This window comes from Triticum aestivum, chromosome 5D (assembly GCF_018294505.1).
Source record: "Triticum aestivum cultivar Chinese Spring chromosome 5D, IWGSC CS RefSeq v2.1, whole genome shotgun sequence".
Lineage (NCBI taxonomy): Eukaryota > Viridiplantae > Streptophyta > Magnoliopsida > Poales > Poaceae > Triticum > Triticum aestivum.
Window position 1 is genome coordinate 27,709,616 of NC_057808.1, and position 11,357 is coordinate 27,720,972.

At 43.0% G+C, this 11,357-nt stretch overlaps 1 pseudogene; it reads left to right on the top strand.

Moving 5' to 3' along the window:
• The first annotated feature begins 4,980 nt into the window (after positions 1-4,980).
• Positions 4,981-11,357, top strand: part of LOC123124164 (receptor-like protein EIX1) — a 28,694-nt pseudogene continuing 22,317 nt past the window's right edge.

Below are 11,357 nucleotides of genomic sequence, written 5' to 3' on the forward strand. Positions count from 1 at the left end.
ACCAATCAGGAGATTGAAATACTGAAAGGATGGTAGGAAGAATATCGTACCCAGATTCCTTCATATCAGTATCACCGATGACAACATTAGCGGACTTGCCGCTCTTCTCATGTTCACGCTCCTCAAAGCAGTTAGGACACTTTGGAGCCCAGTGATTAGGATCACCGCAGACATGGCAAAGTCCCTTCCCCTTCTTATGAGAATTCTTCTTGAAGTTGGTAGAATGTGACGGCTTGTTCTTTGTATCAAACTTGCCTTTGCCCTGAGTTTTGTTCTTGTTGTTTTTGAACTTGTTGTGCTGGAAGTTCTTCTTCTGTACCATGTGGGCACTAGAAGCTCCCTCAACAACTCGAGCACGCGTGTCCTTTGCTCTCGCCTTCTCTTCAACATCAAGAGTACCAATGAGATCCGCAACGGAAAACTCTTGTCTCTTGTGTTTCAGGGAAGTAGCAAAATTGTTCCACGAAGGTGGAAGCTTGGCAATAATGCCTCTGGCAACAAATTTTTCTGGCAACACACACTTGAAGTACTCGAGTTCCTTTGCGAGATTGTATCTCATGAGCCTGCTGTACAACAGAGCGCTCATCAGTCAACTTGTAGTCATAGAATTGCTCCATGACGTACAACTCGCTGTCGGCGTTCGAGGCACCAAACTTGGCCTCGAGCGCAGCCCACATGTCCTTGCCGTTGTCAAACAACATATACAAATCCACAATGGAATCATCAAGAACACTCAGAAGAGCGCCTATAAAGAGAGTATCGATCTTCTCAAAAGCTTCCAGTTGTGCTGGATTAAGATCGCCCTCAGGCTTGCCCTTAGTGGCGTCATAGCAGCTCATGGTCTGAAACCAGTAGACTGCTCTCGTGCGCCACCTCTTATATTGCGCCCCCTTAAAGGATTGCGGCTTCATATGCGCAGCAAAACCACTCGGAGTAAATTGCCTATAATCAGGTTTTTGGATTGTTGGAAATATGAGCAAATTACTACGAGATTTAATCCGAATAAACAGAAGATAAATCATGACAGCAATAGCAGAGATTAAACTAATCATGCGAACTAGCATAATAGATGAACATATCACATCTAGGGCACATACTAGAAACATGAATTCTACCAAGATCTCGAACAGGAAGGATAGTATTACATACGGTGCAGCGAGAGCAGCACCGCCGGCGTTGACGTTGTCGTCCATGTCGTCGAGGATGAGGTTGCCGATGTCGGGGAAGAAGTCGTCGCTGCCAGCAGTCGCGCGAGTGCGCGCCCCAAAAACCTGATTGCCCCTCTCCCGTACAGGATCACGAGAGGCGGGGTTCCGGAGGCCTGATGTCCCTTCTCCCGGTGCACGCCGAAAGGAGGGACGGAGAAGACTTGCTTGGCGGCGCAATGATCTGGAACGCTGGTGCGAAAGCATACGAAGCGGCGGCGGCTAGGGTAGACGTCAGCCTGACTATATAGTGTGGGCCGGGTAGGTCGTGGGAGTAAACCCCATGTCCGAGTCGTCACGATCCAAAAGAATTGGAAACGGTTCAATAATTAACGCGTCCGTTAATTATTAATAAATGACTCATTAATTTTCCCGAGCAGTAAAAATATAGACAACGTGCGTGGTGGCGAGGCGTGACGAGGCGAGCGTGGAGGAGGAGCGCGCGTGTAGGTCTCCTCTTCTCATGCTCATACAAGTGGTAGAAGAGCTCACCTTATAAAGAGGTGCAACTCTCCCTCAACTTCCGTGGTGGGACTAAACTCTAGTCTCACTCGGTCAAGAGAATTTCAGAACTTTAGTTGGGCTTTGGACCAAAGGCCTACTATCAAAATTCCAACAGGACCACCTGCTGAAGCGAGTTCTTGGCCCTCCATTTGCTAAATTCGAGTTTGGAGGATGCTACAAGGTACTACTATGATATTTTGTGCTGCTTTATCTTCTTTTCTATCCCTTTTTCCTGCCATGTGTCGTTTCAAGTTGAAAACTCTACTACTCTCTCCGTTCATTTTTATAAGTTGTTTCAGACAACTGAAATTGACCTATTTTGCATATTGTCTGAAATGTCTATAAGGCCTTACAAAAGTGAGGGAGTGGTAGAGAGTTTCAACAACATTGTACAAAAATGAATTTGGCGGAAGACTGGCCGGTCGGCGTGCATAATAATTGAGTAGTGACTTTGACAGTACCGTGTGATTGCAGGCAAGCAATTCGACAGAAAAAAACACATATTTGACCTGAGGACGAAAAGAATTCACAATCTGAACTGCTTTCGAAAAAAATTCACTGAGCTAACCGTTTCGAGTGGCGCCCAACAGATAGGCGCCACACTATACTATGCAGCGCCTGAGTCTTAGGCACCACACTATACTATGCAGCGCCTGAGTCTTAGGCGCCACACGCCGGTCAAAGCACGAGGCGTTCAATCATTCAATCAGGTCTTGTTCATGGAATTTTGTGGCCAGAAGCCGACCGCTGGACTAGTCTAATTGGGCAAAAAACACATATTTGACCTGAGGACGAAAAGAATTCACATTCTGAACTGCTTTCGAAAAAATTTCACTGAGCTGGCCGTTTCGAGTGGCGCCCGACAGATAGGCGCCACACTATACTGTGCAGCGCCTCGCTCTTAGGCGCCACACGCCGGTCCAGCGTGGCAGCTCGGGCCCCACTCCTGGTTGTGCAATGCCTAACTGAAAGGAGTTGCACACTGTAGTGCAGTGCCTAACAGAAAGGAGCTGCACAGTCTAGTGCAGCGCCTAACTGAAAGGAGTTGCACTATCTTATATTAAAACTGTTGTAACTTTTAATCCGTGAATCCGACGAAAACGTGCCTTATATGAATGTTGCACATTTTTCCGTGTTCTACGCAATGGTGGCATTTTCATCTATGTTAGGATCAATTTGCTTGATGAAAACCCTGTTGCAAAAGTGCATCATAATATAACTGACAGAATCTATTAAAATTTACAAACTTGGCATGATGATAGCCATTGACCTATAGCTCTTACGCTTTTGCAACTTACATGAGTTTTGCACTGCATAATGTATACTTTCACGCCATGCCTATGCTTGCCATGTTAATCATCTTTAACATGTTCATTTCTTGCATCTAAGTGACTAACATGATATAAGTGAACTTCTGTTACAGAAAGTTGTATTTTGTAAGATCCATAGTAATTAATCCTGGCATCATATGAATATGATCTAATTATGAAACTTAGAAAATATTATGTCTACTTTAAGTCCATGTCATTTTCACACCCACTAAATATGTGCATCACTATGTTTTGAAACTGTAAAGTTCCTAAGGCAATGTTCTGCCAGATTGACACATTAATTTCATCGAGTTCATGGATATCATCAGAACATTGCATTTTATAAGATGTATACTTATATAGCCTTAAAATTTAGCACCTATAATGTTTTCTGTCAGTAGCAAGAGCACATGTTCTCTGATTTGGACTCTGTCTTTAGGCTACTGGAAAAAGCTGAGGTCGTTATGGAGTGAGTCGGTTTGAACTTGATAACCCAGGATGGCCTCATGCTAACCAGGACGACAAAACAGAGTTGACGGGAAAACTAGCTGTCAGCCCTACTAGCTAGATGTTAGAAGGCTTATCTCACTAGCATAATGAATAACAGAGTTTAGCCAGCAGAAAAACTAAATTGATCTAAACAAAATCTAAATGAAAAACATATCAAGTTCATGCCAAGGGGTTTTGTCGAAATCAAGATATGATTATGTCAAGATATGCAACAAATTTGTCAACAACATTATCATGCCTACTTTAGTGCGACATAACATCAGGTTAAATGTTTTCAACATGGCAACACGCTGGATATATTGAAAGTAGACATGGAGATGCTCAAATTCATATATAAAGTTATTCCATATGAAGCTTGGTTGATTTACTATGCATTTTACAAAATGCAAGTTCTGTTGACAAACTTGGTGAAATTAACGTGTCAATCTGGCAGAACATTGCCTTAGATACTATAGTGTTTCAAAACATAGCGATGTAAATATTTAGTGGGTATGAAAATGACATGGACTTAAGGTAGACATAAAATTTTCCAACTTTCATAGTTAGATCATATTCATATGATGTCAGGATTAATTACTATGGATCTTACAAAATGTAACTTTCTATAACAGAAGTTCACTTATATCATGTTAGTCACTTAGATGCAAGAAATGAACATGTTAAAGATGATTAACATGGCAAGCATAGGCATGGCGTGAAAGTACACATTATGCAGTGCAAAACTCATGTAGGTTGCAAATGCGTAAGAGCTATAGGTCAATGGCTATCATCATGTCAAGTTTGTAAATTTTAACAAATTCTGTCAGTTATATTATGACATACTTTTGCAACAGGGTTTTCATCAAGCAAATTGATCCTAACATAGATGAAAATGCCACCATTGCGTAGAACACGGAAAAATGTGCAACATTCATATAAGGCACGTTTTCGTCGGATTCACGGATTAAAAGTTACAACAGTTTTAATATAAGATAGTGCAACTCCTTTCAGTTAGGCGCTGCACTAGACTGTGCAGCTCCTTTCTGTTAGGCACTGCACTACATTGTGCAACTCCTTTCAGTTAGGCATTGCACAACCAGGAGTGGGGCCCGAGCTGCCACGCTGGACCGGCGTGTGGCGCCTAAGAGCGAGGCGCTGCACAGTATAGTGTGGCGCCTATCTGTCGGGCGCCACTCGAAACGGCCAGCTCAGTGAAATTTTTTCGAAAGCAGTTCAGAATGTGAATTCTTTTCGTCCTCAGGTCAAATATGTGTTTTTTGCCCAATTAGACTAGTCCAGCGGTCGGCTTCTGGCCACAAAATTCCATGAACAAGACCTGATTGAATGATTGAACGCCTCGTGCTTTGACCGTGGACTCCCTGGGGCTTGTAGAATGTGGCCAAACGTCTCTGCTAGTGTGGCTCTGCTACATAGCTAAATACTAGTCACACTCAGATCTAGTACTTCATATGATGCTTCCCCAGCTACCCAGCACTTGTACTTCCAGCATGTGTCACATAACCATTCTCTTGTTCACCACCCTCATCATCATAGCCATCACTTCCTTTTCACAAACGGTGTATGCACTAGCGCTACAACCCCACAATGCCTATGGCGGCGGCTGCATACCAGCCGAGAGGGCCTCCTTGCTCTCCTTCCATAGGGGCATCACACGCGATAGCGCTGGTGTCCTCGCTTCGTGGCAAGGACAGGATTGCTGCCGGTGGAGGGGCGTCAGCTGCAGCAACCAAACAGGCCATGTCATCAAGCTTCACCTTCCCAATAAAAGTCCGGACCCTGGCATCGTTTATTATCCGTGTGACAAAGGTAATTCATTGGTCGGAGAGATAAGTCCCTCTCTGCTTTCCTTGATGCATCTAGAGCACATGGATCTTAGCATGAACTGTTTGCTAGGGCCAAATAGCCATATTCCTCACTTATTGGGCTCCATGGAGAACTTGAGATATCTAAACCTCTCTGGCATTCCATTTACCGGTAGAGTTCCTTCTCAGCTTGGTAACCTGTCCAAGTCGCAGCATCTTGACCTTGGCGAGGGTTATTCTGGAATGTACTCAACTGAAATTACCTGGCTAACAAAGCTACCTTTGCAGCAATACCTTAGCATGAACACAATAAAGCTCTCAAGGATAGCTGACTGGCCTCATACGTTGAATATGGTTCCATCACTAAGGGTCATTAACATTGCTGAATGTTCACTTGATACTGCAAGCCAATCACTTCCCTACCTTAACCTCACGAAACTTGAGAAGCTTGATCTATCTTATAATAATTGGACCACTCAATTGCATCAAGTTGGTTTTGGAATGTGACGAGCCTCAAATACCTCAGTCTTCGTTGGAATTCGGATGCAAATTGGTTATTTGGCAAACTTCCCGACGCACTAGGAAACATGACGTCACTCAGAGTCCTTGATGTGCCAGTTACCAATCTGAATGAGACTGCGAACCTTCAAAGTCTTCTTAAAAATCTTTGTTGTTTGGAAATCCTCGACCTTTCTGGAAATGTCTTGAATGGAGATATAGTGGCCTTGATGGAGGGGTTGCCACGATGCGCATGGAAAAACTACTAGGGCTAGATTTCAGTGTTAACAAAATCATTGGACCCTGCCAAATCTTATGAGGGAATTCAGAAGCTTGAGCATGCTTGACCTGTCCGACAACAACCTTGTTGGACCTATACCACCAGTGGTTTGGAATTTGACGCATTTAACCTTACTTAAACTTGGCTGGAATCAGCTCAACGGGAATGTACCAACTGAAATTGGTTCCCTTAGTGCTCTGACTGTTTTAGAGATAAGAGCCAACAATTTGACCGGAGGTATTCCAGCCGAGCTTGGAAAATTGAAGCATTTGGCGACCCTTCGGCTCAGAGGCAACAAAATTACTGGACCTATTCCACTAGAGGTTATGCATTCAACTAGCTTAACCATGCTAGACCTCTCCAGTAATCACCTCAATGGAAGTGTGCCCACTGAATTAGGTTCTCTGAAGAAGTTGGTCCATCTGTACCTAGGCGGCAACGACCTTAGTGGTGTGATCACGGAAGAACACTTTGCAAACTTAACAAGTTTATTGAACATATACTTGTCTTCCAATAATTTGAAGATTGTAGTGTACTCACATTGGCGCCCTCCCTTTAGGCTACAGTTCACAGATTTTGCATCTTGCGAAATAGGTCCTCTTGTTCGGGAACGTAGTAATTTCCAAAATTTTCCTACGCACACACAAGATCATGGTGATGCATAGCAACGAGAGGGGAGAGTGTTGTCCACGTACCCTCGTAGACCGACAGCGGAAGCGTTATCACAACGCGGTTGATGTAGTCGTACGTCTTCATGATCCGACTGATCAAGTACCGAATGCACGGCACCTCCGAGTTCTACACACGTTCAGCTCGATGACGTCCCTCGAACTCCGATCCAGCCGAGTGTTGAGGGAGAGTTTCGTCAGCACGACGGCATGGTGACGATGATGATGTTCCACCGACGCAGGGCTTCGCCTAAGCTCCGCAACTGTATTATCGAGGTGTAATATGGTGGAGGGGGGCACCGCACACGGCTAAAATATCGTATATCAAGTGTGTCTTTGGGGTGCCCCCCTGCCCCCGTATATAAAGGAGCAAGGAGGAAAGGGCCGGCCAAGGGGAGATGGCGCACCCAAGGGGGGAGTCCTACTCCCACCGGGAGTAGGACTCCTCCTTTCCTTGTGGGAGTAGGAGAAGGGAAGGGGAAAGGAGAAAGAAGGAAGGGGGCGCCCCCCTCCCTAGTCCAATTCGGACTAGCCCATGGGGAGGGGTGCGGCCACCCTTTGGGGTCTTTTTCTCCTTTCCCGTATGGCCCATTAAGGCCCAATATGAATTCCCGTAACTCTCCGGTACTCCGAAAAATACCCGAATCACTCGGAACCTTTCCGAAGTCCGAATATAGTCGTCCAATATATCGATCTTCACGTCTCGGCCATTTCGAGACTCCTCGTCATGTCCCCGATCTCATCCGGGACTCCGAACGCCTTCGGTACATCAAAACTCAATAAAACTGTCATCGTAACGTTAAGCGTGCGGACCCTACGGGTTCGAGAACTATGTAGACATGACCGAGACACCTCTCCGGTCAATAACCAATAGCGGGACCTGGATGCCCATATTGGCTCCCACATATTCTACGAAGATCTTTATCGGTCAGACCACATAACAACATACGTTGTTCCCTTTGTCATCGGTATGTTACTTGCCCGAGATTCGATCGTCGGTATCTCGATACCTAGTTCAATCTCGTTACCGGCAAGTCTCTTTACTCGTTCCGTAATACATCATCCCGCAACTAACTCATTAGTCACAATGCTTGCAAGGCTTATAGTGATGTGCATTACCGAGTGGGCCCAGAGATACCTCTCCGACAATCGGAGTGACAAATCCTAATCTCGAAATACGCCAACCCAACAAGTACCTTTGGAGACACCTGTAGAGCACCTTTATAATCACCCATTTACGTTGTGACGTTTGGTGGCACACAAAGTGTTCCTCCGGTAAACGGGGGTTTCATAACCTCATAGTCATAGGAACATGTATGAGTCATGAAGAAAGCAAGAGCAACATACTAAACGATCGGGTGCTAAGCTAACGGAATGGGTCAAGTCAATCACGTCATTCTCCTAATGAGGTGATCCCGTTAATCAAATGACAACCCATGTCTATGGCTAGGAAACATAACCATCTTTGATTAACGAGCTAGTCAAGTAGAGGCATACTAGTGACACTCTGTTTGTCTATGTATTCACACATGTATTATGTTTCCGGTTAATACAATTCTAGCATGAATAATAAACATTTATCATGATATAAGGAAATAAATAATACTTTGTTATTGCCTCTAGGGCATATTTCCTTCAGTCTCCCACTTGTACTAGAGTCAATAATCTAGTTCACATCGCCATGTGATTTAACATCAATAATTCACATCACCATGTGATTAACACCAATAGTTCACATCTCTATGTGGCCAACACTCAAAGGGTTTACTAGAGTCAATAATCTAGTTAACATCGCTATGTGATTAACACCCAAAGAGTACTAAGGTGTGATCATGTTTTGATTGTGAGATAATTTTAGTTCAACGGGTCTGTCACATTCAGATCCATAAGTATTTTGCAAATTTCTATGTCTACAATGCTCTGCACGGAGCTACTCTAGCTAATTGCTCCCACTTTCAATATGTATCTAGACTGAGACTTAGAGTCATCTACATTAGTGTCAAAACTTGCATCGACGTAACCCTTTACGACGAACCTTTTGTCACTTCCATAATCGAGAAACATATCCTTATTCCACTAAGGATAATTTTGATCGCTGTCCAGTGATCTACTCCTAGATCACTATTGTACCCCCTTGCCAAAATCAGTGTAGGGTATACAATAGATCTGGTACACAGCATGGCATACTTTATAGAACCTATGGCCAAGGCATAGGGAATGACTTTCATTCTCTTTCTATCTTCTGCCGTGGTCGGGTTTTGAGTCTTACTCAATTTCACACCTTGTAACACAGGCTAGAACTCTTTCTTTGACTGTTCTATTTTGAACTACTTCAAAATCTTGTTAAGGTATGTACTTATTGAAAAAAAACTTATCAAGCGTCTTGATCTATCTCTATAGATCTTGATGCTCAATATATAAGCAGCTTCACCGAGGTCTTTCTTTGAAAAACTCCTTTCAAACACTCCTTTGTGCTTTGCAGAATAATTCTACATTATTTCCGATCAACAATATGTCATTCACATATACTTATCAGAAATGTTGTAGTGCTCCCACTCACTTTCTTGTAAATACAGGCTTCACCGCAAGTCTGTATAAAACTATATCCTTTGATCAACTTATCAAAGCGTATATTCCAACTCCGAGATGCTTGCACCAGTCCATAGATGGATCGCTGGAGCTTGCATATTTTGTTAGCACTTTTAGGATTGACAAAACTTCCTGGTTGCATCATATACAACTCTTCTTTAATAAATTCATTAAGGAATGCAGTTTTGTTTATCCATTTGCCATATTTCATAAAATGCGGCAATTGCTAACATGATTCGGACAGACTTAAGCATAGATACGAGTGAGAAACTCTCATCGTAGTCAACACTTTGAACTTGTCGAAAAACCTTTTTGCGACAATTCTAGCTTTGTAGATAGTAACACTACTATCAGCGTCCGTCTTCCTCTTGAAGATCCATTTATTCTCAATTGCTTGCCGATCATCGGGCAAGTCAACCAAAGTTCACACTTTGTTCTCATACATGGATCTCATCTCAGATTTCATGGCCTCAAGCCATTTTGTGGAATCTGGGCTCACCATCGCTTCTTCATAGTTCGTAGGTTTGTCATGGTCTAGTAACATAACCTCCAGAACAGGATTACCGTACCACTCTGGTGCGGATCTTACTCTGGTTTACCTACGAGGTTTGGTAGTAACTTGATCTGAAGTTACATGATCATCATCATTAACTTCCTCACTAATTGGTGTAGGAGTCACAGGAACAGATTTCTGTGATGAACTACTTTCCAATAAGGGAGCAGGTACAGTTACCTCATCAAGTTCTACTTTCCTCCCACTCACTTCTTTCGAGAGAAATTCCTTCTCTAGAAAGGATCCATTCTTAGCAACGAATGTCTTGCCTTCGGATCTGTGATAGAAGGTGTACCCAACTGTCTCCTTTGGGTATCCTATGAAGACACATTTCTCCGATTTGGGTTTGAGCTTATCAGGATGAAACCTTTTCACATAAGCATCGCAACCCCAAACTTTTAAGAAACGACAACTTTGGTTTCTTGCTAAACCACAGTTCATAAGGCGTCATCTTAACGGATTTTGATGGCGCCCTATTTAACGTGAATGCAGCTGTCTCTAATGCATAACCCCAAAACGATAGTGGTAGAAAGGTAAGAGACATCATATATCGCACCATATCTAATAAAGTACGGTTACGATGTTCGGACACACCATTACACCGTGGTGTTCCAGGTGGCGTGAATTTGTGAAACTATTCCACATTGTTTTAATTGAAGACCAAACTCGTAACTCAAATATTTGTCTCCGCGATCAAATCATAGAATCCTTATTTTCTCGTCACGATGATTTTCTACTTCACTCTGAAATTCTTTGAACTTTTCAAATGCTTCAGACTTTATGTTTCATCAAGTAGATATACCCATATCTGCTCAAATCATCTGTGAAGGTCAGAAAATAATGATACCTGCTACGAGCCTCAATATTCATCGGACCACATACATCTGTATGTATGATTTCCAACAAATCTGTTGCTCTCTCCATAGTTCCGGAGAACGGCGTTTTTAGTCATCTTGCCCATGAGGCACGGTTCGCAAGCATCAAGTGATTCATAATCAAGTGATTCCAAAATCCCATCAGTATGGAGTTTCTTCATGCGCTTTACACCAATATGACCTAAACGGCAGTGCCACAAATAAGTTGCACTATCATTATTAACTTTGCATCTTTTGGTTTCATTATTATGAATATGTGTATCACTACGATCGAGATCCAACAAACCATTTTCGTTGGTGTGTATGACCATAGAAGGTTTTTATTCATGTAAACAGAACAACAATTGTTCTCTAACTTAAATGAATAACCGTATTGCAATAAACATGATCAAATCATATTCATGCTCAACGCAAACACCAAATAACACTTATTTAGTTTCAACACTAATCCCGAAAGTATAGGGAGTGTGCGATGATGATCATATCAATCTTGGAACTACTTCCAACACACATCGTCACCTCGCCTTTTACTAGTCTCTGTTTATTCTGCAACTCCCGTTTTC